Source organism: Salmo salar, chromosome ssa13 (assembly GCF_905237065.1).
Source record: "Salmo salar chromosome ssa13, Ssal_v3.1, whole genome shotgun sequence".
In the NCBI taxonomy this organism is placed as follows: Eukaryota; Metazoa; Chordata; class Actinopteri; order Salmoniformes; family Salmonidae; genus Salmo; species Salmo salar.
This window is the reverse complement of record NC_059454.1, coordinates 43849855-43874942: the sequence shown is the minus strand read 5'-3', so window position 1 is coordinate 43874942 and position 25088 is coordinate 43849855. Positions and strand designations below refer to the sequence as shown.

The following is a 25088-nucleotide window of genomic DNA, read 5'->3' as shown; positions in this document are numbered from 1 at the left end:
GAAGGTAGGCCTTGAAATACATCCACAGGTACACCGCCAATTGACTCAAATGATGTCAATTAGCCTATCAGACGCTTCTAAAGCCATGACATAATTTTCTGGAATTTTCCAAGCTGTTTAAAGGCACAGTCAACTTAGTGTATGTAATCTTCTGACCCACTGGAATTGTGATACAGTGAATTATAAGTGAAATAATCTGTCTGTAAACATTTGTTGGAGAAATTACTTGTGTCATGCACAAAGTAGAAGTCCTAACCGACTTGCCAAAACTATAGTTTGTTAACAAGAAATTTGTGGAGTGGTTGAAAAACAAGTTTTAATGACGCCAACCTAAGTGTATGTAAACTTCCGACAGCAGCCAATATGGTGCAGGGTTGTGTAACCGGGTGGAATCTGGCTAGTGATGACTATTAAACAGTTTGATGGCCTTACGATAGAAGCTGTTTTTCAGTCTCTTTGTCCCAGCTTTGATGCACCTGTACTGACCTCGCCTCCTGGATGACAGCGGCGTGAACAGGCCGTGGCTCAGGTGGTTGATGTCCTTGATGATCTTTTTGACCTTCCTGTGACATCGGGTGCTGTAGGTGACCTGGAGAGCAGGCAGTGTCCCCCCGGTGATGCGTTGGGCAGACTGTACCACCCTCTGGAGAGCCCTGCGGATGCGGGTGGTGCAGTTGCCGTACCAGGCGGTGATACAGCCCGACAGGATGCTCTCAATTGTGCATCTGTCAAAGTTTGTGAGGATTTTAGAGGCCAAGCCAAATTTCTTCAGCCTCCTGAGGAACATATCCCAGTCCGCGCGTGATCAAAACAATCTTGAAGCACAGATAGCGATTTTTCAGACCAGCGTTGAATAGACCTTAGCACGGGTACCTCCTTATTACAGATAGTCCTGAATGACTCGTGAATAATGATGAGTGAGAACTGTTCCAGTTGTGGTTTAATACTTTAGACATGTTAGGAAGAGGATATAGTTTTGCTGATGACTTGTCTAGAGTTGCATCCTGCTCACAATTAAAATAACCCCCTCTCCATATAATATTCTGGTTACATTGATAATTTTTTTGTATAAGATCATTAATGAACATTGGGTCCTCCTCATCTGGGCAATAACAATTCAGTAGAGTGACTTTTTATGTGCTATTAATGAACATTGGGTCCTCTTCATCTGGGCAATAACAATTCAGTAGAGTGACTTTTTATGTGCTAGGTTTCACTTAAAAAACGTCCATTTGGGTTTGTAGTAAATTCTGTAGACTTAAATGGGATTTTTTTTTTTTTTTTTAATCAATGAAAATGTATACTCCTCTGGATATTAAGCAGTAGGTGGAGAAGAATGACAACCCATCCCAAGCTTACCTAAACTCCATGACGGTGTTATTTGTATTATTATAAGAATATACCTTAATTGTTTTGACTGCCAATTCCATTGACATTCCATGGCACACATGTTCATAACACATTATATTGAAATGGGTCTTTACTAGGGTTGTGGTCGTCATGAAATGTCAGCCGATTATTGTCATGCAAAAGACTGCCGGTCTCACAGTAATTGAACGTTAATTATTAATATAAACAATATAAGATGTCTAATAAATCAATTTAATATACACCATCACAATAAATCCAATATTTATTTTAGGCAGGTCTAAAGAAACATTATGATATGAAGAAAATGTATTTCAGAAGAACAGAATATGAGTTGGCCTACTGTATGGGCCATGCCATAGGCTGTAGGCTTGTCCATTTAGTAGATAAGATAGTCTTATAAATCATGTGCCATTATTTTATATTATATGGTTTTATAGTAAGAAGAATATAATGATAACTTTGCTGAATAAAACAGAAAGGATATGTTTTCTATTCCGAAGCTAGCGCATATGAAGTGGCTATGTTGAGCGTAAAAGTCATAATTTGAAACAGGTCCTATGCGCTAGATTTAGAGTTATTTGGCAACTTTAGTTGTGAATGATACAAACCTTAGAATGTCTTAGAAATCAAAACAGATGGGCTGCATGATGTGACTATAGGCTATTGATGATTTGAGAAAGTGCTCTGTTCCTTGCCTCAGGCTGCACACACAGTTCTCTCATCAAGTGATCCTATTTTCACCCATCAGACTATTCTCAATTTAATCTGTAAAATCAGTTAAGATTTAGAATGGCCACTTCCAGGGGGAAAAAAAGATGTCATCCGTATGCACTCAAATAGCAAATGGAGGCTGCTTTCCGCTTGTTCGGGTAGGCTACTCCGGTTATTTCACTCCACTCATCAACCACTGTTTGAGGAGCATGCAGCCTTTCTCTGCCAGATAGGTGATGTTTCCCTCAATCTCCGTATGTCATGGGCTCTCCAATCCTGTTCCTGTAGCTACCCAATGCTTCATTTGGGAAACCAATTGAAATCTGTTTGGGAACATCAATAGTAACATGTTTTCACAGCGAAACATTTCATTAAACTGTTGACAGCCCCTCTCTATGCTCGCTCAAGAAAGGAATGAAGGAGAGAGAGGAGATGGAAACGCAAGGTGGTGAGATATTCTGTAGCTAAAATGGTCATGTGTAAGCCTATTAACTATGAAAATATTTTTAAATCCCTATTTCTAGGCTATTCAAAATCAAATACAAATTCATTATAATTGTAAGCTAACTCTGCACAATCAATGAACCAACATCATTGCCTAGGCCTATATGTTCTCTCCCAGACTCATGGATAGAAAGTTTGGAGCTTAGCATAAGGTAACCAGTCCGTCCAGGTTGCATAATAATGCAGTTCACAGTCAAAGGTGATTACTAGAATTTGTTTAATTTTGGAGCATAGGCTAGACCAACTATGTTCAGCTTTTTAAAATGTTTTTTTTCTTCTGCTGTGCGTAATATGCAGTAGGCTATGTATTGTAGAATGGCTCAATCATGTTTAAATTGCTTGGGCTCATATATAGGCCTATGCATAAGATTGAATATGCATATAGTGTTTGAATGATTCATCACCTTAGAGAGCACTGACCATTTTGTTGTGTTAGGCTTTCAAACAACATCCACAACGACCATGTTTTCAGTTCAGTTTCAACCTGTTGTTGAACTTGTTTCTTCAAGGTGATCGGTCACAGTGAGGTGAGTTTTAAAAGCACATACTGTTTTGATTATGTGTTTGATGTGATTTTTGATTGCATTTGCATTGATGTCAGAGTGGTTAGAGGGACAATAAAGCCCTGAGTACCAGGCCATTAGCCAGGTCGTTAGCTAGTTGGGTACTACCAACACATGTCCAGAGAGCATAAAAGGAGATTACCCTGACTCAATGGTCACGTGGAATTTTACTGTGGTCACTGCAATAGCCCTAGTCTTTACATATTTTTTGTCTCATATTGACTCCATACATTATGTAAGTTGTTGATTCACTACATAAACAGCTACAATTAAAATAGTATTGCTCAATCCTCAAGCTTCTTAGAGGGCATATATTAACAAAACATACAAAAACTGAACAAAACAATAAATCCCTCATGTTCCTTTTTCACCTCTTCCCCTTTGATGCTTCCCATATAAACCTGCCCTGTTCTGTTGCACAGATGAGAGAGCGACCTTATTGGTGCCGCTGTAGTGGTCTTTCCCCTTAATGCAGGTTATTGGTCAGTGACTATGTCTCTGTGCAATACAAAATAAAATATATACATTATATTGTCTTGACCAGACTTAAAGTGGAACTCACAGCATTTTAGCAATAAGAAATCTTATTAAAATCTGCTCATATACCCAAAACCCATGCGGGCCGCTCTCGGGTGCCCCGGCCGCTTTGGTGACTCTAGATAACCTCGAGCCGATCGCGCACCCTTTGTGGCGGTGACGTCTCATTCGAATGTCTGCCCTATCAACTTTCGATGGTACTTTCTGTGCCTACCACGGTCACCACAGGTAAGCAGCGTAGCCTAGTGGTTAGAGCGTTGACCTAGTAACCGAAAGGTAGCAATATCAAATCCCCGAGCTGACAAGGTACAAATCTGTCGTTATGCCCCTGCACAAGGCAGTTAACACACTGTTACTAGGCTGTCATTGAAAATAATAATTTGTTCTTAACTGACTTGCCTAGTTAAATAAAGGTCAAATAAATATACACCCCCAGGAAGAATATGATGCTTTTTTTTCCTTTCTGACAATGGAGCACCTCTGTTTACAGGCAGTAGCAACAGTGCAACTTTAGATCATTAGAAAGCATTCGCCAAAAGCCCCAATACACCTGAATGGATTTCTGCAAATATGTAAAAACCACGGGAGTCCTCTTACATTTGGGAACTATTCATCAACAACAAAAAGATCAACAACAAATGTTGGCCAGAGCGAGATGACCTAAAATCTAACAAGGGAACAGTAGATAAACCCTCTCAAACTTTTTCAGCTTGTAGCTGGTTGACAGAAATTTAACTGATAAACAATGGGGAATAGTAGTCTGCTTGCCCTTCTGCAGCTTGCCTGCCAGTTCATGTTTGTCCCAACCCACGTTTTGACAACTCAATGGGAACTTGCCTGCCTAGCCGCCCATTTGATCGATGCCAAATACATTTCATTGACAACTAAGAGGTATGCTAACTGCGGATAAAAGCTGTTCAAGTTCAGCATAGCTAGCTAGCAAAGTGATTCACTTTTCTTGCTACACTGAACAAAAATATAAATGCAACATGTGAAGAGTTGGTCCCATTTCATGAGCTGAAATAAAAGATCGCAGAAATTGTCCAGACACACAAAAAGCTTATTTCTCAAATTTTTTGCATAAATTTGTTTACATCCCTGTTAGTGAACATTTCTCCTTTGCCAAGATAATCCATCCATCTGACAGGTGTGGCATATGAAGAAGCTGATTAAACAGCATGATGATTACACAGGTGCACATTGTGCTGGGGACAATAAAAGGCCACTCAAATGCAGTTTTATCACAACACAATGCCACAGATGTCTCAAGTTTTCAGGGAGTGTGCAATTGGAATGCTGACTGTAGGAATGTCCACCAGAGCTGTTGCAGAGAATTTTATGTTAATCTTCTCTACCATAAGCCACCGTCATTATCATTTTAGAGAATTTGGCAGTAGGTCCAACTGGCCTCACAACCGCAGACCACGTGTAACCACGCCAGCCCAGGACCTCCACATCCGACTTCTTCACCTTTGGGATCGTCTGAGACCAGCCACCTGGACAGCTGATGAAACTGTGGGTTTGCACAACTGAAGAATTTCTGTACAAACTCTCAGAAACCATCTCAGGGAATCTCATCTGTGTGCTCGTCGTCCTCACAAGGGTCTTGACCTGACTGCAGTTCGGTGTTGTAACCAACTTTAGTTGGTAAATGCTCACCTTTGATGGCCAATGGCACGCTGGAGAAGTGTGCTTTTCACGGATGAATCCCAGTTTCAACTGTACTGGGCAGATGGCAGACAGCATGTAGGGTGTCGTGTGGGCCAGCGGTTTGCTGATGTCAACGTTGTTAACAGAGTGCCCCATGGTGCCGGTGGGGATATGGTATGAGCAGGCATAATCTACGGACAACGAACACAATTATATTTTTAGTGATATCAATTTGAATGCACAGAGATACCGTAACGAGATCCTGAGGCCCATTGTTGTGCCATTCATTCGCTGCCATCACCTCATGCTTCAGCATGATAGTGCACAGCCCCATGTCGCAAGGATCTGTACACAATTCCTGGAAGGTGAAAATGTCCCAGTTCTTCCACAAATATTAATTTTCACAAAGTTTGCTGCTTCAGTGTCTTTAGATACTTTTGTCAGATGTTACTATGGAATACTGAAGTATAATTACAAGCATTTCATAAGTGTCAAAGGCTTTTATTGACAATTACATGAAGTTGATGCAAAGAGTCAATATTTGCAGTGTTGACCCTTCTTTTCAAGACCTCTGCATGCTGTCAATTAACTTCTGGGCCACATCCTGACTGATGGCAGCCCATTCTTGCATAATCAATGCTTGGAGTTTGTGGGGTTTTGTTTGTCCATCCGCCTCTTGAGGATTGACCACAAGTTCTCGATGGGATTAAGGTCTGGGGAGTTTCCTGGCCATGGACCCAAAATATCTATGTTTTGTTCCCCGAGCCACTTAGTTATCACTTTTGCCTTATGGCAAGGTGCTCCATCATGCTGGAAAAGGCATTGTTCGTTACCAAACTGTTCCTGGATGGTTGGGAGAAGTTTCTCTCGGAGGATGTGTTGGTACCATTCTTTATTCATGGCTCTGTTCTTAGGCAAAATTGTGAGTGAGCCCACTCCCTTGGCTGAGAAGCAACCCCACACATGAATGGTCTCAGGATGCTCTACTGTTGGCATGACACAGCACTGATGGTAGCGCTCACCTTGTCTTCTCCGGACAAGCTTTTTCCGGATGCCCCAAACAATTGGAAAGGGGATACATCAGAGAAAATGACTTTACCCCAGTCCTCAGCAGTCCAATCCCTGTACCTTTTGCAGAATATCAGTCTGTCCTGATGTTTTTCCTGGAGAGAAGTGGCTTCTTTGTTGCCCTTCGTGACACCAGGCCATCCTCCAAAAGTCTTTGCCTCACTGTGCATGCAGATGCACTCACACCTGCCTGCTGCCATTCCTCAGCAAGCTCTGTACTGGTGGTGCCCCGATCCCACAGCTGAAGCAACTTTAGGAGACGGTCCTGGCGCTTGCTGGACTTTCTTGAGCGCCCTGAAGCCTTCTTCACAACAATTGAACCGCTCTCCTTTAAGTTCTTGATGATCTGATAAATGGTTGATTTAGGTGCAATCTTACTATCCTTGCCTGTGAAGCCCTTTTTGTGCAAAGCAATGATGACGACACGTGTTTCCTTGCAGGTAACCATGGTTGTCAGAGGAAGAACAATGATTCCAAGCACCACCCTCCTTTTGAAGCTTCCAGTCTGTTATTCGAACTCAATCAGCATGACAGAGTGATCTCCAGCCTTGTCCTCGTCAACACTCACACCTGTGTTAACGAGAGAATCACTGACATGACGTCAGCTGGTCCTTTTGTGGCAGGGCTGAAATGCAGTGGAAATGTTTTTGGGGGATTCAGTTCATTTGCATGGCAAAGAGGAACTTTGCAATTAATTGCAATTCATCTGATCACTCTTCATAACATTCTGGAGTATATGCAAATTGGCATTATACAAACTGAGGTAGCAGACTTTGTGAAAATTAATATTTGTGTCATTCTCAAAACTTTTGCGCACAACTGTACATACTCAACAGACATGCCACCCATTGAGCATGTTTGGGATGCTTTGGATCAACGTGTACGACAACGTGTTCCAGTTACCGCTGATGTCCAGCAACTTCGCACAGCCATTAAAGAGGAATGGGACAACATTCCACAGGCCACAATCAACAGCCTGATCAACTCTATGCAAAGGAGATGTGTTGCGCTGCATGAGGCAAATGGTGGTCACACCAGATACTGACTGGTTTTCTGATCTATGCCCCAATATTTTTTGTAAGGAATCTGTGACCAACAGATGCATATCTGTATTCCCAGTTATGTGAAATCCATAGATTAGGGCCTAAATAATTTATTTCAATTGACTGAGTTCCTTATATGAACTGTAATTCAGTAAAATCTTTGAATTTGTTGCATGTTGCGTTTATATTTTTGTTCAGTGTAGCTAACCAAATGACACCTGAATGAAAAACGATGAGTGGAAAAAGTTGACCACTCACCCACTCGTCCAATGACAACATCCTCCCAGCAGCTAGATAACTTTACGCTCTGTTTTTAGCTTTCTAAATAAATAGCTACATAAATAGATACGCTAGACTATTAGCCACATTATGATTGACTTGCTAGTTTGATTGTATTGACATTCCCAGCCTTATTTACATTCACCAGTTTTTGTCCAAAATATTGAGTCATTTAAACTGAAACAGTTGATCCCGAATGGCTGGAGGAAGCAAACAATGTACAAGGCCAGCTGTGAATTACAACCTGCTAGAAGATACCAATGGACTTCAGTCATTAGTTAGCAATTGCGCTAGTCTTAGACTTAAACGTCCTTCAAAATGCACACATCTGTCTCTAGGGAAGTAGATAAAGGGCCTCATTCCCAAAATCCCGAAGTATCCCTTTAAGCAAGGTGCATTATGAAGGAGAATTAAAAAAAATACATAGTATATATACACACTTATGATTCCATTGCCCAACTAGGACTAAATGAGACACTTATTTTATTATTATAATTTTTTTTTACATAACAAAATGTAATTACGTGTAATCTCTGACGGTAAAGGGGTCTGGGTCGCTGTATGTTCAACTCCCATACCCATTCCCAACCACTGCGGAGTGAGTGTCAGCACTATGTGTCTATGCTATGTGCAGTCAACTAGCATAATTAGTGTTTGTGAAGTATGTAAATATAGTGATAATAATTAAGGAGTCCTGTCTAGGACTGGTTCTGCCTTCTGAGATAGATTAGACACTTCTAAAGTAGACATTGATCCTTTATCCTCGCCAGCATGATAGGCCTACCTCTTGTTTTGTTTTTTTTAAGCCAAAGGAAAGGAATAGGCTATCCCTGTCTGGGTCAATAAGAGAAAAACACTCTCCATATAATTCTCCAATTAAATGTATGCAAACAGATGCAGGCCTATAACCACTGGAGTAGCCTACGCTTCCGTTGTACTGCACGCTACCACATGTGGGGAGCATTTGCATTTGACCCATCGGGGGACAAAGCGGGCAGATCATTAAGAGCGGGGTGGTATAATGACTTGTAACATCAATGCATCATCTGTCTGCTCTGGGCACCGGTAGAGCCTAAGCGAGCGCGTCCATTTATTCCCTTGATCTTTCTGAGTTTATCGGCTATATGTTCAGTTGGCCTAGCTACATTTCTTGGATATTCCACCTTGGGATTAAGTTAATGAATGAATGTAGATATAATTGTTCAAAAAAGAGCTGGAGATAATAATTGATATGTGCTATAACCTTGAGAGGCTGTAGAGCCACCAGGGGTGTTCACTATTCAGGCGCTCATGCCTCCAGTTGTCTGAAGCTTCCTTCAAATCGTGGCCTACGTCGTCCAGCAGTTACAGCCACTGACTCCGGCACACATGTATGCCAGAATCGACATGGGTTCGAATCTGGCCCACTCACTGCCCTTTGACTCACCCTCCCCCATCTTTACTATCGCTTCAATAAAAATCTCAAAGAACTACGAAAGGAGTGGGCCTGCACTTCAAACCCCTGAAAATACAACTCTGAATAGAACCTGAAAATAGAACCAACACCTCATCTGCTCTCGAAAACTACCACCTCATCCCCAACTTGACCACCACCATAGAGAGAGCGGCAGGTAGCCTAGTGGTTAGAGTGTTGGACTAGTAACCAAAAGGTTGCAAGATTGAATCCCTGAGCTGACAAGGTACAAATCTGTCGTTCTGCCCCGGAACAAGGCAGTTAACCCACTGTTCCTAGGCCGTCATTGAAAATAAGAATTTGTTCTTAACTGACTTGCCTAGTAAAATAAATACATAGAGAGAGCCAGTCAGCCCACCCACCAGGTCCCCTGTGGAGAGGAGGGCCTTGGAAGGTATTATCCATGATCCCCAGCTTTTATTATCTCATTACAAGACAAGACCGGCAACCATTTTTATGTAGCTAGCCTCCCCACCAGCCCCAGTCCCAGCACTGGACCACCAAGCCTCTTCCTCCAATCCCAAACCCCAATAAATCTGTCTCCCTAACCCCAGCCACTTGGCCCTCTCCATTTCATTTATACTACCAGACCTGTCCCCACTGTTTCCCCTAAAACAGAGAGAGAGGACGGGAAGAAGAAATAAATTGGGGAGAGGACAGAACATGAAATTAGATCGTATACAGCAGGAAAGGTGAGACTCTGAAAAGAGCCTCAAAGCTAGTGGCCGTGTTTGGTGATAAACTCTGTGGTCTCCCAATATCCCCAACCCCCTCTCCTACTCCATCCCTCCTGCCTCTCCATTTCCCTGCCTGCCTGGCCCTACCCCTGCACCTCCTTTTCCCCGGCCTACACCTACCTTGGTAGGCCTGCAGTGCAGTGCCCCATGCCCTGAGTGCGCTCACTGGAGCGCAGGCCCCCGTAAGAAAGGATCCCATTCACACAGCCTGACTCCAGATGCTGGCTACAACACTCCTCCAGGCTATGGCAGGGAGAGAGAGAGCAAGGGAGCGAGTGAGCAGGAAAGAGAGATAGGAATCTGATGGCCATCATTAACAGGCTAAATACATTTTAAAGATGACGTGCTGAACTGTTGACCCCTGGTGGTGATGTTAATAGGCCCGACCGTTATTGTTTTGTCTCAAACCATATTTCAAACTGTAATTTTAGTTCCCATTTCAAAGGTTTATTTGCTGTGAGGGACAAATTCTGTTATGTGTTACACCCACTATAATGACTGATTTAGTATTGGGCAACGTAGAAACAGGGAAGCTAAGGTGCTGTGTAAAGAAAGAGAGAGAGAAAGAAAGAAATAATTCCTTCTCACTTTCAAGCAAGATAGTCTTACCTTTATCAAATCAATACTCTGGCTCTATTCTCCACCCTTCTGTGGCGCTGTTCAAAACCTGTATAAAAAGAAAACCTTGGTTAAGACACAAGAAAACAACCAAGTACAATATTGTGTGTGTGTTGCTAGTGTTTCAGTCATGACAACCTCCAGCTGAACTGTGTCTTTCTGGTATGTGGACCATCTCAAACAGTGTTTCAATGGTGCAGTCCTTCAGCCGTGCAGAAAATGAAAATAGCAACGAAGAGGACAAGGCAAAATACTACAAAACACACACATAGGAAACCCTAACTGCGGTACTTCTGTTCTGAGGGAGAAAGAGAGAGTTGAGAGAGAGAGGTCTGCCAGGGAATGGTGTGTGTGTGTTTGTGTCAGTAAGCACAAGGAGCTGATCGTGTACTACAGGAAACTTGGGGGGTGAGCACGCCCTCATCCACATCGATGGGGCTGCAGTGGAGTGGGTTGAGAGCTTCAAGTTCCTTGGTGTCCAAATCCCTAAGGACTTAAAATGGTCCACTCACACGCACAGTCATGAAGAAGGTGCAACAGCACCTCTTCCCCCTCAGGAAGTTTAAAAGGTTTGGCATGGTCTGTCAAATCCTCAAAAAGTTATACAGCTGCACCATTGAGAGCATCTTGACTGGCTGCATCACTGCTTGGTATGGCAAGAGCACCACCCTCGATTGCAAGGCGCTACAGAAGGTAGTGTGGACAGCCCAGTACATCACTTGGGTGACTCCAGCCACCCAAGCCATAGACTGTTCTCCTGTACAGCAAGCGGTACCGGTGCATGAAGTCTGACACCAACAGGCACCTGAACAGCTTCTATCCCCAAGTCATAAGACTGCTAAATGGCTAACAGAATGGTTACACAGACTGAGTTGACCCTAGTATTTTATTGCTATTGTTGCACTGTCTCTATGCACACTCACAGGACTCTACACTCACACACACACTGCCACTTCAACACACACATAACATGCACACACATTTATACTGACTCTACACACACGCACTCTTCATTTACCCTGCGGATACACTGTTAATCCTAACATGTCCTGATGCCTAGTCACTTTACCCTTACACATATCTAGCTCTATCAACTTAGTATCCCTGCACATTGTAAATATGGTATTGGAACTGACCCTGTAAGTAGTATGCTTACTTTCTCATGTTCTTCTTATTTCTTATTGTGTTTTTGTTCTACCGTATGTTATTTTAAGTGCATAACTGATATTGATTACAGCATTGCGGTACAGACACATTAAGCTTCATCCCTGCAAATGTTAATAGTACACCATGATGCACACACACACACACACACACACACACACACACACACACACACACACACACACACACACACACACACACACACACACACACACACACACACACACACACACACACACACACACACACACACACACGCACAACCAATCTGTACACACACACACACACAGGAAGCCTATACATACAAAAACACAGACAAGAACACAAAGAGAAACACATACAACACATACTCAGTGAAACACGCAATTTAACTGTTTTTAGGGGTCCCGTATAATCAACCCAATCACTGATCTAAAAGAAAATCTGCATTCCCTGTCCCAAATACTAACCCAAGCAGGAAGAAGCAAACACTGAGAGGACCTAATCGATGTACAACCAGGCTTATATCATGGTGGTTCTATGTCCAACACATTCACTGACCATGTTGAGGTCATTGCATACATCCCAATTGTTCTATCCATCAGAGAACATCACTCCACCTCATGTCATGCCCTGGCCTCCTCGCTGCCTCTGCTGAGGGCAGTGAATGAAGATGAATCTAATTTAGGCGGTATAACAACTCCCTCTTGTGGCATCTCTATGGTCTCACATCTAAAGTAAAAAAAAATTGCAATGGAAAGTTACAGCAAAGATACTGATAACTTCCCCTTTCATCTGTGGTTACAGTAGCATACCATAAATGTTTAGATAACACGCTCATTGTTAGGCCGTTGAACGATATTTAAATGAAGTTCATTAGGACTTACCTTCAGGCTATGATGTATTATCATGTTCAATCGAATTTGCTCTGGTGTCCACCAGCGTTAATGTGGGCATGGTGGCCTGTCAGAGTTGGAGGTTGAGGCGCAAGCAACTAGAAGGCAGCAGACATCTAACATGATTACATGACATGTAGGCGGTGGCTAAAGTAGCCTAATTGGCAAATGGCCTTGTCCTAATATGATTGTAGCCATACACTTGATGACGGATATGGAAATGCACCCATCTTACCTTGTCTGCTCGTGGGATTCGAACTAGGGACCTTTCGGTTACTGGCCCAACGTTCAAGTGTGCCAAAGAAAGGTGAAATGACGCGTAAGGATAAAAGCGTCTGGTCATCATTACACATGAACCAAAGTAAATATGTACATGTCTGTGGTTTGTAAATGTCAGTGCTGTTTAAACCAATATGCTATGACTATGTTCTCCAAACATGATGCACCATTTATGTCTGTCTTTTCACCTCATGAACGTATGCCAACAGTACTGCGTGGGCGTGCATGCCGGAGTCCTGAGAACCCTACCACAAACACCTGTTTACTGGAAGTTACTGTGTGTAGTGTGCGGCAATACTTTCGTCCGCCTACCGTTACCACTCAATGGACCTTTACTATGTCTGTTACTATAATATCATGCCCATTGGCTAGCACTGTATGCTTGGTTAGTTTCGTTTTCAGAGTGCCAGCAGCTTAAAGTCGTTTACTCAGTCATTTTACATGGATATGCAATAGCAAAGTAAACTCAACTCCGTCCTATGGACGGTATCCATATTACAAGGATCTAAACTAGAGCTATGATATGCATATGCCTATCGAATGTATTTAATGCTTCCTCAATAGCAGATAGGCCAGTATGTCAATTCTATAGTAGTTTCAAATGGTCTCTATATTACAGATAAACTACTGACTATACCATTTTTGTAGGCCCCTTAATTTGAATTTATGTAGAAGTGGAATGGTATTATTGAAGTATTATAGGCCATATATCCGTATAATAATACATAATAACTCCATATATCTTTTATAAGAAGGGGATGGTTTCTTGCGCAATTTAGAGCAAACCGAAACAAACAACCCACTAATTTGTGGTAAATTTGTAAAAAATATAATGTGTGAATACAAACCAAATGTTATTGATACCATGAAAATGTTGTTCCATAAGCAGGCTACCCTGCTATGTATTTATTTCCCCCCCCCCCCCCGCCTTAGAAGTATGTGGACGAAAACGTGATCCACGATCACTTCCGTAGAATACATTATTAAATGCGTTTAATGCGTTATGCCTAACAGGGAAGTCCTCTCCTCCTCGCGTTCACCTTATTGCCCCAAAACATTATTCGGCCGCGACATTTTTATTTTCCTTTGCTAAACTTTTAAGAAATAGCCTATTAGTCAACAGGCTATGCTGTTGTAGATGGATTGACGTTACAACTGTACGATATACATATTCAGCTGTCTTCACATGAGTGAAGGAAGACGGAGAGAAGAAACGGAACGGAATTATAGCTAAACTCTTTTGAAATGTTTATAGCTGACTTTTATTGAGTTTGTGAACGGTAAGTTATTGATATCCTAAATATGTCTCATAATGGTGTTAAATTATGGAATAACTACACAGAAGATCGGTTTTTATCAAACATCCAAGTTTTAATCGTTTGGCAGCCTGTTGTTGGTGCGTTCACTGCGCAATCGAAAGTGCTTTCTTCAGTTGAAGTTCGTCAACAATTTACAAGATCAAATATTTTTAGAATACATCAACTACCAACCCTGTCATATAATTATAATTTATATCAACATGCATAAGCAGACCCATGATTATTCAGGCAACCATAATAAACTCAGAGACGCTAAGGGTTAGTTGTCAAGGTCGGCCTTCCTCACGCTGTTTATGTCTTGATGTTGTGTCTTGAGTTGTCTCTATGTTCTGCTATTCTAGGCCGACATGAAGTTCTCAAACTAGTGATTTTCAGTAGTCTAACTTTTTTCAAATCATCATGGTTATGATCACTGTGGCTTATTAACCCATTATTATATGGTTGTTAACCCTAAGTAGTTTAACTGTAAGAAGTACCGTGTAAGAATAAGTAAGTACCATAGGCTAGCTACACTGTACTTACAGGAATAATTAAACATTAGCCTAGGCCACTGTAATGTAAAGTGTCACCAGTGGTTGCTGTTGTCTGAGTTGCATGTGTATCAGGCCTACAATCATGATTGATTGTATGGTTTTCGATACCCCTTTTTATTGAATGAACAAATGCATGTAAAAACAATTTCTCTTACCCTACCATCCAGTGTTGTTTGGTCTCAAGACCATACATTGAATGTCTCGGTCTTGTATCAGTGTCGGATACATTTTTACTTGGTCTTGACTCAGTCTCGGACAGTGAGGACTCGTAATTTCTTCCCGAGACCAGCAGAGTAAAAAACGAATAATTACACTATATATACAAAAGTACAGTTGAAGTCGGAAGATTAGAGTTGGAGTCATTAAAACTTGTTTTTCACCCACTCCACAATTTTCTTGTTAACAAACTATAGTTTTGGGAAGTCGGTTAGGACATCTACTTTGTGCATGACACAAGTAATTTTTCCAACAATTGTTTACAGACAGATTATTTAACTTATAATTCACCGTATCACAATTCCAGTTGGTCAGAAGTTTGCATGCACAAAGTTGACTGTGCCTTTAAACAGTTTGGAAAATTCCAGAAAATGGTGCCCTGGCTTTAGAAGCTTCTGATAGGCTACTTGACATAATTGGAGTCAATTGGAGGTGTATCTGTGGATGTATTTTAAGGCCTACCTTCAAACTCAGTGCCTCTTTGCTTGACATCATGGGAAAATCAAAAGAAAATCAGCCAAGACCTCAGAAAAAAATGGCAGACTTCCACAAGTCTGGTTCACCCTTGGGAGCAATTTCCAAACGCCTGAAGGGTCCAGTGCATCTGTACAAACAATAGTATGCAAGTATAAACACCATGGGACCACGCAGCCGTCATACCGCTCAGGAAGGAGACGCGTTCTGTCTCCTAGAGATGAACGTACTTTGGTGTGAAAAGTGCAAATCAATCCCAGAACAACAGCAAAGGACCTTGTGAAGATGCTGGAGGAATCAGGTACCAAAGTATCTATATCCACAGTAAAACGAGTCCTATATCCACATAACCTGAAAGGTCGCTCAGCAAGCTAGAAGCCACTGCTCAAAAACCGCCATAAAAAAGCCAGACTATGGTTTGCAACTGCACATGGGGACAAAGATCGTACTTTTTGGAGAAATGTCCTCTGGTCTGATGAAACAAAAATAGAACTGTTTGGCCATAATGACCATCGTTATGTTTGGAGGAAAAAGGAGGAGGCTTGCAAGCCGAGGAACACCATCCCAATCGTGAAGCAGCATCATGTTGTGGAGGTGCTTTGCTGCAGGAGGGACTGGTGCACTTCACAAAATAGATGGCATCATGAGGAAGTAAAATTATGTGGATATATTGAAGCAACATCTCAAGACATCAGTCAGGAAGTTAAAGTTTGGTTGCAGATGGGTCTTCCAAATGGACAATGACCCCAAACATACTTCCAAAGTTGTGGCAAAATGGCTTAAGGACAACAAAGTTAAGGTATTGGAGTGGCCATCACAAAGCCCTGACCTCAATCCTATAGAAAATTTGTGGGCAAAACTGAAAAAGTGTGTGTGAGCAAGGTGGCCTACAGACCTGACTCAGTTACACCAGCTCTGTCAGGAGGAATGGGCCAGAATTCACCCAACTTACCCCCCCCAAAAAAAAGATATAGATGTACTATTGTAAAGTGGTTGTTCCACTGGATATCATAAGGTGAATGCACCAACTTGTAAGTCGCTAAATGACGTAAATGTAATGTAAATGTAAAGGCAATGCTACCAAATACTAATTGAGTGTATGTAAACTTCTGACCCACTGGGAATGTGATGAAAGAAATAAAAGCTGAAATAATTCTCTCTACTATTATTCTGACATTTCACATTCTTAAAATAAAGTGGGGATCCTAACTGACCTAAGACAGGGAATTTTTACTAGGATTAAATGTCAGGAATTGTGAAAAACTGAGTTTAAATGTATTTGGCTAAGGTGTATGTAAACTTCCCACTTCAACTGTATGTGGACAACCCTTCAAATTCGTGGATTTGCCTATTTCAGTCACACTCACTGCTGACATGCGTCTAAAATTGAGCACACAGCCATGCAGTCTCCATGAAAAAGCATTGGCAGTAGAATGTTCTTACTGAAGAGCTCAGTGACTTTCAACGTGGCACCGTCATAGGATGCTACCTTGACAGCAAGTCAGTTCATCAAATTTCTGCGCTGCTAGAGCTGCCCCGGTCAACTGTAAGTGCAGTTATTGTGTTGCGGAAACGTCTTGGAGCAACAACGGCTCAGCCGCGAAGTGGTAGGCCACACAAGCTCACAGAACGGGACTGCCAAGTGCTGAAGCGCGTAAAAATAATCTGTTCTCGGTTGCAACACTCACTACCGAGTTCCAAACTGCCTCTGGTAGCAACGTAAGCACAAGAACTGTTCATTGGGAGCTTCATGAAGTGGTTTTCCATGGCCAAGCAGCCGCACTCAAGCCTAAGATCCCCATGCGCAATGCCAAGCGTCGACTGAAGGGGTGTAAAGCTCGACGCCATTGGACTCTGGAGCAGTGGAAACGTGTTCTCTGGAGTGATGAATCACGCTTCACCATCTGGCAGTTGGATGGACAATTTTGGGTTTGACGAATGCCTGGAGAACGCTACCTGCCCCAATGCATAGTGCCAACTGTAAAGTTTGGTGAAGGGGGAATAATGGTCTGGCACTGTTTTTAATGGTTCAGGTAGGGCCCTTAGTTTCAGTGAAGGGAAATCTTAACACTACAGCGTACAATGACATTCTACATGATTCTGTGCTTCCAACTTTGTGGCAACAGTTTGGGGAAGGCCCTTTCCTGTTTCAGCATGACAATGCCCCCATGCACAAAGCGAGGTCCACACAGAAATGGTTTGTCGAGATCGGCTTGGAAGAACTTGACTTGCCTGCACAGAGCCCTGGCCTCAACCCCATCGAACACATTTGGGATGAATTGGAACATCAGTGCACGACCTCATTAATGCTCTTGTGGCTGAATGGAAGAAAGTCCCCGCAGCAATGTTCCAACATCTAGTGGATAGCGTTCCCAGAAGAGTGAAGGCTGCTATAGCAGCAAAGAGTGGACCAACTCCGTATTAATGCCCATGATTTTGGAATGAGATGTTCGATGAGCAGGTGTCCACATACTTTTGGTGATGTAGTGTATCGGCTTCATTCATTCAGCGCATAAAAGCGATTCACCAGGCAAAATATATACTCCCTTTTCTTGAAACAGTATTATCTTATCGCCTATTGAAACCTTGGATTCCTACTTTAATAGTAACATTACTGTCCTTTACTTTAATTAAAAAATATCCTCAAACTTTGTCATAATTTCTTTGACTTTCTGGTAGGGAAGAGTGGAGGAAATAGTTTGACATTTGCAAGCTCACTATTAGTAAGGGTTGACAGAAGGTAATATTAACAGGCTTTATTTTATTCCCTATTATAGACATGTTTGCACAGTAGCAAACCTATAGGACATAGGCCTTCAGTGTGTGATTGGACCTAGGCCTTCAGTGTCTGACAGGCTCCTGATGCTGAAAGGACAGCAACCATAATACTAGCGCACTCATGTAGGAGAGTGCACTTTTTGTAAATCACAAAAGGCCAGTGGTGTAGTAGAGGCTATACGCAGGTATAAGCCATATACCCACTTTGTTTTGCAGTGGGCATTGCCTATACTCACTTCTTAATCCCTTCTGTTACGTATCAAAGTAGTTTAGTGGAGGTATATGACTTATTAATTATGTAGTACAATAGAGAAATCTGGCACAAAGTAACCTACACAATTGCAAAGCATGTGAAATATATTCACATCCGTGCAGCACACATAGCCTAGTTTCAGCAGAATATAATCTGCAGGCAGCAAGAGCATGCAGCTCTCAACTGGTTGTCACATGGAGCAGCTCACAGAATAATGACATATGTAGCTGGTAGGTAGGAAAGAATTAAAGGGCAACTACACCCTCCAAAAATATATTTTTCAATTTTTCCAAGACCTCAAAAATGGTCTCATAATGTGGTTTAAGCATTGTTGTGGACTTAGAACATCACATTTCTGTAATTTTTTGTATTTTATTTTAAAAAGTGTGACTTTGACAGTGAAAATCTGAAAAATCTATAGGAAAATCTAGGATTTTTCACACAGAGCACCTTACCTTCACACAGGACCCACTTCTCCACACTACTGCATAGGGCCGATGGAAAGACAGCAGTCCTATCACTCTGAGATAATAAGCCAGTAGGTCCCAATCATAAGAATACAAAAACACAACCATTAGGCTAAGAATTTCCCAATCTAAATGTACAACTATTACTTCCCATTGCAAAAAAACATTTCCCGCCGTTTTGCACCAAAGGTGATGTAAAGTTTAAATGCAACAATGTTTCACACACAAGTTATTTTCAAAGCGATGGCTAACAACAGCATGAGAGTTGCAATAATTAACACAGTTCCACTCACCACATGATGATAATTTGAAACTTCTTGTTGAAAGTTATTCTTGAAAAGGGAGAAGCTAACAAATTAGCAACAACGTCCTCTTCGATAACACCTGGTGCAGCTGCTGCAAACTAGCCTACGACAAAAGCTAGCTAGCTAGACCGTGGGAAAACTACTGCTAGCTATTGCACAGTGACCCGTTGGCCTTCGAGAAGGCAGAAGTTTCCATGTTTTCGTAAAAACGGTCCCACCCATTACAAGTCAATGTAATTGGTTGATTCCACTGTCACTCCAAAATGTGGGACTAATACAGTTGAATGGCAGATGCCTTCAATCAAGCTTCTGGTGGCCTAGCCAATGACAGGCTTAGCTAGCTGAGACCACCAAAGAAAAATCCTGGTTGGATCTTTTTGCTAACCCTTTCCTTTCTAACAAAAACTGAAAAGATTGAATCAGAACATAATTGAAAAGAATAATATAATAATTATTATTTTTATTATTTTATAAATCCTTAGCCTTTCTCTGAAAGCATAGATGGCCCTCATTGTTCTCCACTGTCTTTGGGTTAGTACAAATTTGTAGAGTGGTTCTATTTGCACTCGGCATGCATTTTTTTTGCCATTCTGAATGTGTAAAGAATAAATGTCCATACAGTATGTTCTTCTGAAATATGAACAAAGAAATATTGGACATTTTGAACTTTTATTATGTTGATGATTTGACAAAATTACAGTCATGGTCTTGCATTGGACTCACATTTTTCTGGTCTCTGTCTTGACTCTGTCTCGGACCTCTCGCCCCCCTCCCGGTATTGGTCTTGAGTCGGTCTCACCCCCCTCCGGTCTTGGTCTTGACTCGTACTCGATTCGCCCCGGTCTTGATCTTGAATCAGTCTCGCTTCAAGTGGTCTCGAACACAACACTGCTATCCTAATTGAAGTAAACTAACAGACAAATAATACTTCCATTGCTACTTACAGCTATTTCGCTTCACATCTACCTGTAGTTAAATAATTATATATATTGTCACCCACAGTGTGGATTGTCACCCACAGTGGCCAATGCCCCATTCATTCTGGGTTTGATACCATTCTGTTATGAACGCATGACTGTAAATTGCTTTGGAGAAAAGCATCTGCTGAATGCCTTATATTAATATATTAAGAACCTATGCATATCCCAATGTTGGGATAGTTACCACTCGGATACAGTACATAAATAACAATGTTAATCATTTTATAATAAAATATTAAAAGTGCAAGCTTAACATTTGCGGTGTACAAACTTAACATGATGAACAGGAAGGACATTTTTAGACTGAAGGAACCATTTATTAGAATGTAGGTTTACACCTACTACCTATATGGGTTGCTTTCTGGAATGAGGGGGGATGTCACATATTAGCCATTTTCAGTTTGACAAAGTGATATGTTTTGGACCAAAGTTGTTAGTATCATCGTTAGGCCTAGGCCCAGATTTAGACGTTTCTAGGAACTTAAATGTGCTTTTGAGTCATCGTCCTATCACAGATCCTTTCCTTAGAAATCCAAGAACTCGAGCCCATTGCATACATACTCATTGAGCAATAATGCTTGGGCAGGTTCAGACATAGCAAACTATGTTTATCCTGCAGTAGGAGGTCACATGTTCTTAAATCACTTTGACATATTTATCAGGTACAAGTGGTTCTGGATTTGCTGTTGGTCACTTAGAAATGTCCTTGTTTTTTAAAGAAAAGCACATTTATTGTCCATTAAAATAACATCAAATTGATCAGAAATACAGTGTAGATATTGTTAATGTTGTAAATTAATATTGTAGCTGGAAACGGCAGATTTTTGATGGAACATCTACATAGGCGTACAGAGGCCCATTATCAGTAACCATCACTCCTGTGTTCCAATTGCACTTTGTGTTAGCTAATCTAACTTTAAAAGGCTAATTGATCATTAGAAAACCATTTTGCAATTTTGTTAGCACAACTGAAAACTGTTGAGCTGATTAAAGAAGCAATAAAACTGTCCTTCTTTAAAATAGTTGAGTATCTGGAGCATCAGCATCTCTAGGTTCGATTACAGGCTCAAAATGGCCAGAAACAAGGAACTTTCTTCTGAAACTCATCAGTCTATTTTTGTTCTGAGAAATTAAGGCTATTCCATGCGAGAAATTGCCAAGAAACTGAAGATCTCGTACAACGCTGTGTACCACTCCCTTCACAGAACAGCGCAAACTGGCTCTAACCAGAATAGAAAGAGGAGTGGGAGGCCGTGATGCACAACTGAGCAAGAGGACATGTACATTAGAGTGTCTAGTTTGAGAAACAGCAAGTCCTCAACTGGCAGCTTCATTAAATAGAACCCGCAAAACACCAGTCTCAACATCAACAGTGAAGAGGCGACTCCAGGATGCTGGCCTTCTAGGCAGAGTTCCTCTGTTCAGTCTCTGTGTGCTTTTGCCCATCTTAATCTTTTTATTGGCCAGTCTGAGATATGGCTTTTTCTTTGCAACTCTGCCTAAGTGACCCCAAACTTTTTAACGGTAGTGTACATTCAAATCTTGGTTGTGTTTTCTGTAGTTAATTACTTTTTTTGCCATGTGGTGGTGTAGCTAACTAGTGGAACTACACACTACTTTTTTTTCAAAAATAAAATTACATATGGGTAAAGTAGGCAAGAATTTCCTTATTTTCTGGCATCAGACCTGCCTAATTCTCACAAGAAACACTTTTTGTGTGTTGAATCTCACTTTTTTACCATTTGACTACAGAGTGATCTGTTCTTGCAATTTGTAGCCTATGACATTTCAGATTTAGATTTTTTTTTTTCACAAGGTTGTTTGGAAGTATCGAACTGTAACTTTGGTTAAGTAAACTATATTTTTCTTAAAGGTTGTACAGTAATTTCATGTTATTTTTTCTGGAGGGGAGTGACATGCAGCTATTTAGGCAAGCTATATGTAGCCTACACAGCATATCAAACAAGCAAGACACAGACAGTCAGTCAATAGCGATTTACTGTTATTTTTTCATCATCATTGCGAACATTGGCTAAACAGGAGGGAGACTGCTGGCTATACAGTGCATTCAGAAAGTATTCAGACCCATTGACATTTACATAAGTATTCAGATTTAGGTATTGGTGACATGGGGGGGGGGGGGTTGCCCAGGGAGCCATGCAAGCTAGGACCGCCACTGATTACAGCCTTGAGTTTTTGGGGGGTATAACGCTACAAGCTTAGCACAGCTGTATTTGGGGAGTCTCTCCCAGTCTTTGCTGCATATCCTCTAAAGCTCTGTCAGGTTGGATGGGGACCGTTGCTGCACAGGTCTCACCAGAGGTGTTCGATCGGGTTCAAGTCCGAGCTCTGGCTGGGCCACTCAAGGACATTCAGAGACTTGTCCCAAAGCCACTCCTGTGTTGTCTTGGCTGTGTGCTTAAGATCAATGTCCTGTTGGAAGGTGAACCTTTGCCCCAGTCTGAAGTCCTGAGTGCTCTGTAGCAGGTTTTCATCAAGGATCTCTTTGTACTTTGCTCCGTTCGTCTTTCCCTCGATCCTGACTAGTCTCCCAGTCTCCCTGCCACTGAAAAACATCCCCACAGCATGATGCTGCCACCACCATGCTTCACCGTAGGGATGGTGCCAGGTTTCCGCCAGACGTGACTGTCATGGTTCCACCTGTCACCAATGGGCGGCAGAGACCGTCCTAGAGACATTAACGACACTCAGGTGTGTCCAATTTACTCATTATGGTTTCTCTGTTAAAAGAGGTGTGTTTTCTGTTGTCCTTTGCAGAAGCTTGAAATGTTTACCGTGTGTGTTTGTTTCCTGAGTGAGGTTTTGGAGACTTAGTGGGTTTTTTTCTCAAGTGTACTGTGATCCTGCGGCTACTGTTTCTCAGTAAAGTCATATGTTTATCCTTAACCACTGATTCCTCGTCTGGTCTCTTCTCTGCACCTGGGTCCGACCTTACCACGTCACAGTGACGCTTGGCATTCAGGCCAAAGAGTTCAATCTTGGTTTCATCAGACCAGAGAAGCTTGAGTCCTGTAGGTGCCTTTTGGCTAACTCCTAGCGGGCTGTCGTGCCTTTTATTGAGGAGTGGCTTCTGTCTGGCAACTCTACCATAAATGCTTGATTGCTCAGTTTGGCCGGGCAATTGCTCAGTTTAGCCGGGCGGCCAGCTCTAGGAAGAGTCTTGGTGGTTCCAAACTTCTTCCATTTAAGAATGATGGAGGCTGCTGTGTTCTTGGGGACCTTCAATGCTGCAGAAATGTTTTGGTACCCTTCCCCAGATCTGTTTCTCGACACAATCCTGTCTCGGAGCTCTACGGACAATTCCTTTGACTTCATGGCTTGGTTTTTGCTCTGACATACACTGTCAACTGTGGGACCTTATATAGACAGGTGTGAGCCTTTCCAAATCCAGTCCAATCAATTGAATTTATCACAGGTGTACTCCAATCAAGTTGTGAAACATCTCAAGGATGATCAATGGAAACAGGATGCACCTGAGCTCAATTTCGAGTCTCATAGTAAAAGGTCTGAATACTTATGTAAATAGGGTATTTCTGTTTTTTATTTTGAATACATTTCTAAAAACCCATTTTTGCTTTCTCATTATGGGGTATTGTGTGTAGATTGATAAAATAATTTAATCCGTTTTAGAACAAGGCTGTAATGTAAAAATGTTTTGAAAAAGTCAAGTGGTCTGAATACTTTACAAATGCACTGTATATATTTTTGGAACCTTTGTTCAAATTGCAGCTGTTCTGAAATTTGAGGCAGAGAGATAGGCTACATCATCCTATCGATCAAATTGGTTGAGGGTTCAGAAGAGGGTGAGTAAAGAGAGAAACGTGAGAAACGTGTGTGTATAATAACACATGCACAGAATGTAATTTGGATCCTTTGATTTGAGAAAGAAGTTTCCAGAGGGGTGGGATAGGGGCCTACATTTTAAACGGTTTCAACTTTAAACTGATAACACTTATATACACTACCGTTCGAAGGTTTGGGGTCACTTAGAAATGTTCTTGTTTTTGAAAGAGAACATACATTTTTGGTCCATAATAACATCAAATTGATCAGAAATACAGTGTAGACATTGTTAATGTTGTAAATGACTATTGTAGCTGGAAACAGCAGATTTTGTATGGAATATCTACATAGGCGTACGGAGGCCCATTATCAGCAACCATCACTCCTGTGTTCCAATGGCATGTTGTGTTAGCTAATCCAAGTTTATCATTTTAAAAGGCTAATTGATAATTAGAAAACCCTTTTTCAATTATGTTAGCACAGCTGAAAACTGTTGTGCTGATTAAAGAGCAATACAACTGGCCTTATTTAGACTAGTTGAGTATCTGGAGCATCAGCATTTGTGGGTTCGATTTACAGGCTCAAAACGGACAGAAATGAAGACCTTTCTTTTGAAACGCATCAGTCTATTCTTGTTCTGAGAAATGAAGGCTATTCCATGCAAGAAATTGTCAAGAAACTGAAGATCTCGTACAACGCTGTGTACTACTCCCTTCACAGAACAGCGCAAACTGGCTCTAACCAGAATTGAAAGAGGATTGGGAGGCCCCGGTGCACAACTGAGCAAGAGGAGAAGTACATTAGCGTGTCTAGTTTGAGAAACAGACGCTTCACAAGTCCTCAACTGGCAGCTTCATTAAATAGTACCCACAAAACGCCAGTCTCAACATCAACAGTAAAGAGGCGACTCCAGGATGCTGGCCTTCTAGGCAGAGTTCCTCTGTTCGGTGTCTGTGTTATTTTGCCCATCTTAATCTTTTCTTTTTATTGGCCAGTCTGAGATATGGCTTTTTCTTTGCAACTCTGCATAGAAGGCCAGCATCCTGGAGTTGATGTTATTTTAATGGACAAAAAAAATAGCTTTTCTTTCAAAAACAAGGCCATTTC

At 41.6% G+C, this 25088-nt stretch overlaps 1 protein-coding gene and 1 long non-coding RNA gene across 4 annotated transcripts in view; one reads left to right on the top strand and one right to left on the bottom strand.

Annotated features, from left to right (window-relative positions):
• Positions 1–306: 306 nt before the first annotated feature.
• On the bottom strand, positions 307–13087 carry LOC106567005 (uncharacterized). The gene is made up of 5 exons (XR_001319989.2): positions 12809–13087; positions 12565–12671; positions 10526–10583; positions 10037–10159; positions 307–2405 (listed from the first exon to the last, which is right to left on the bottom strand). It is a non-coding gene; the product is annotated as an uncharacterized lncRNA (long non-coding RNA).
• Positions 13088–13815: 728 nt separating this feature from the next.
• stat6 (signal transducer and activator of transcription 6, interleukin-4 induced) overlaps positions 13816–25088 on the top strand; it is a 55523-nt gene continuing 44250 nt past the window's right edge. For all 3 annotated transcript variants that reach the window (XM_014135764.2, XM_014135763.2, XM_014135765.2), the window contains exon 1: positions 13816–14132. The gene's annotated coding sequence lies outside the window, so the exon portion shown is untranslated. The remainder of the gene's footprint in view (positions 14133–25088) is intronic.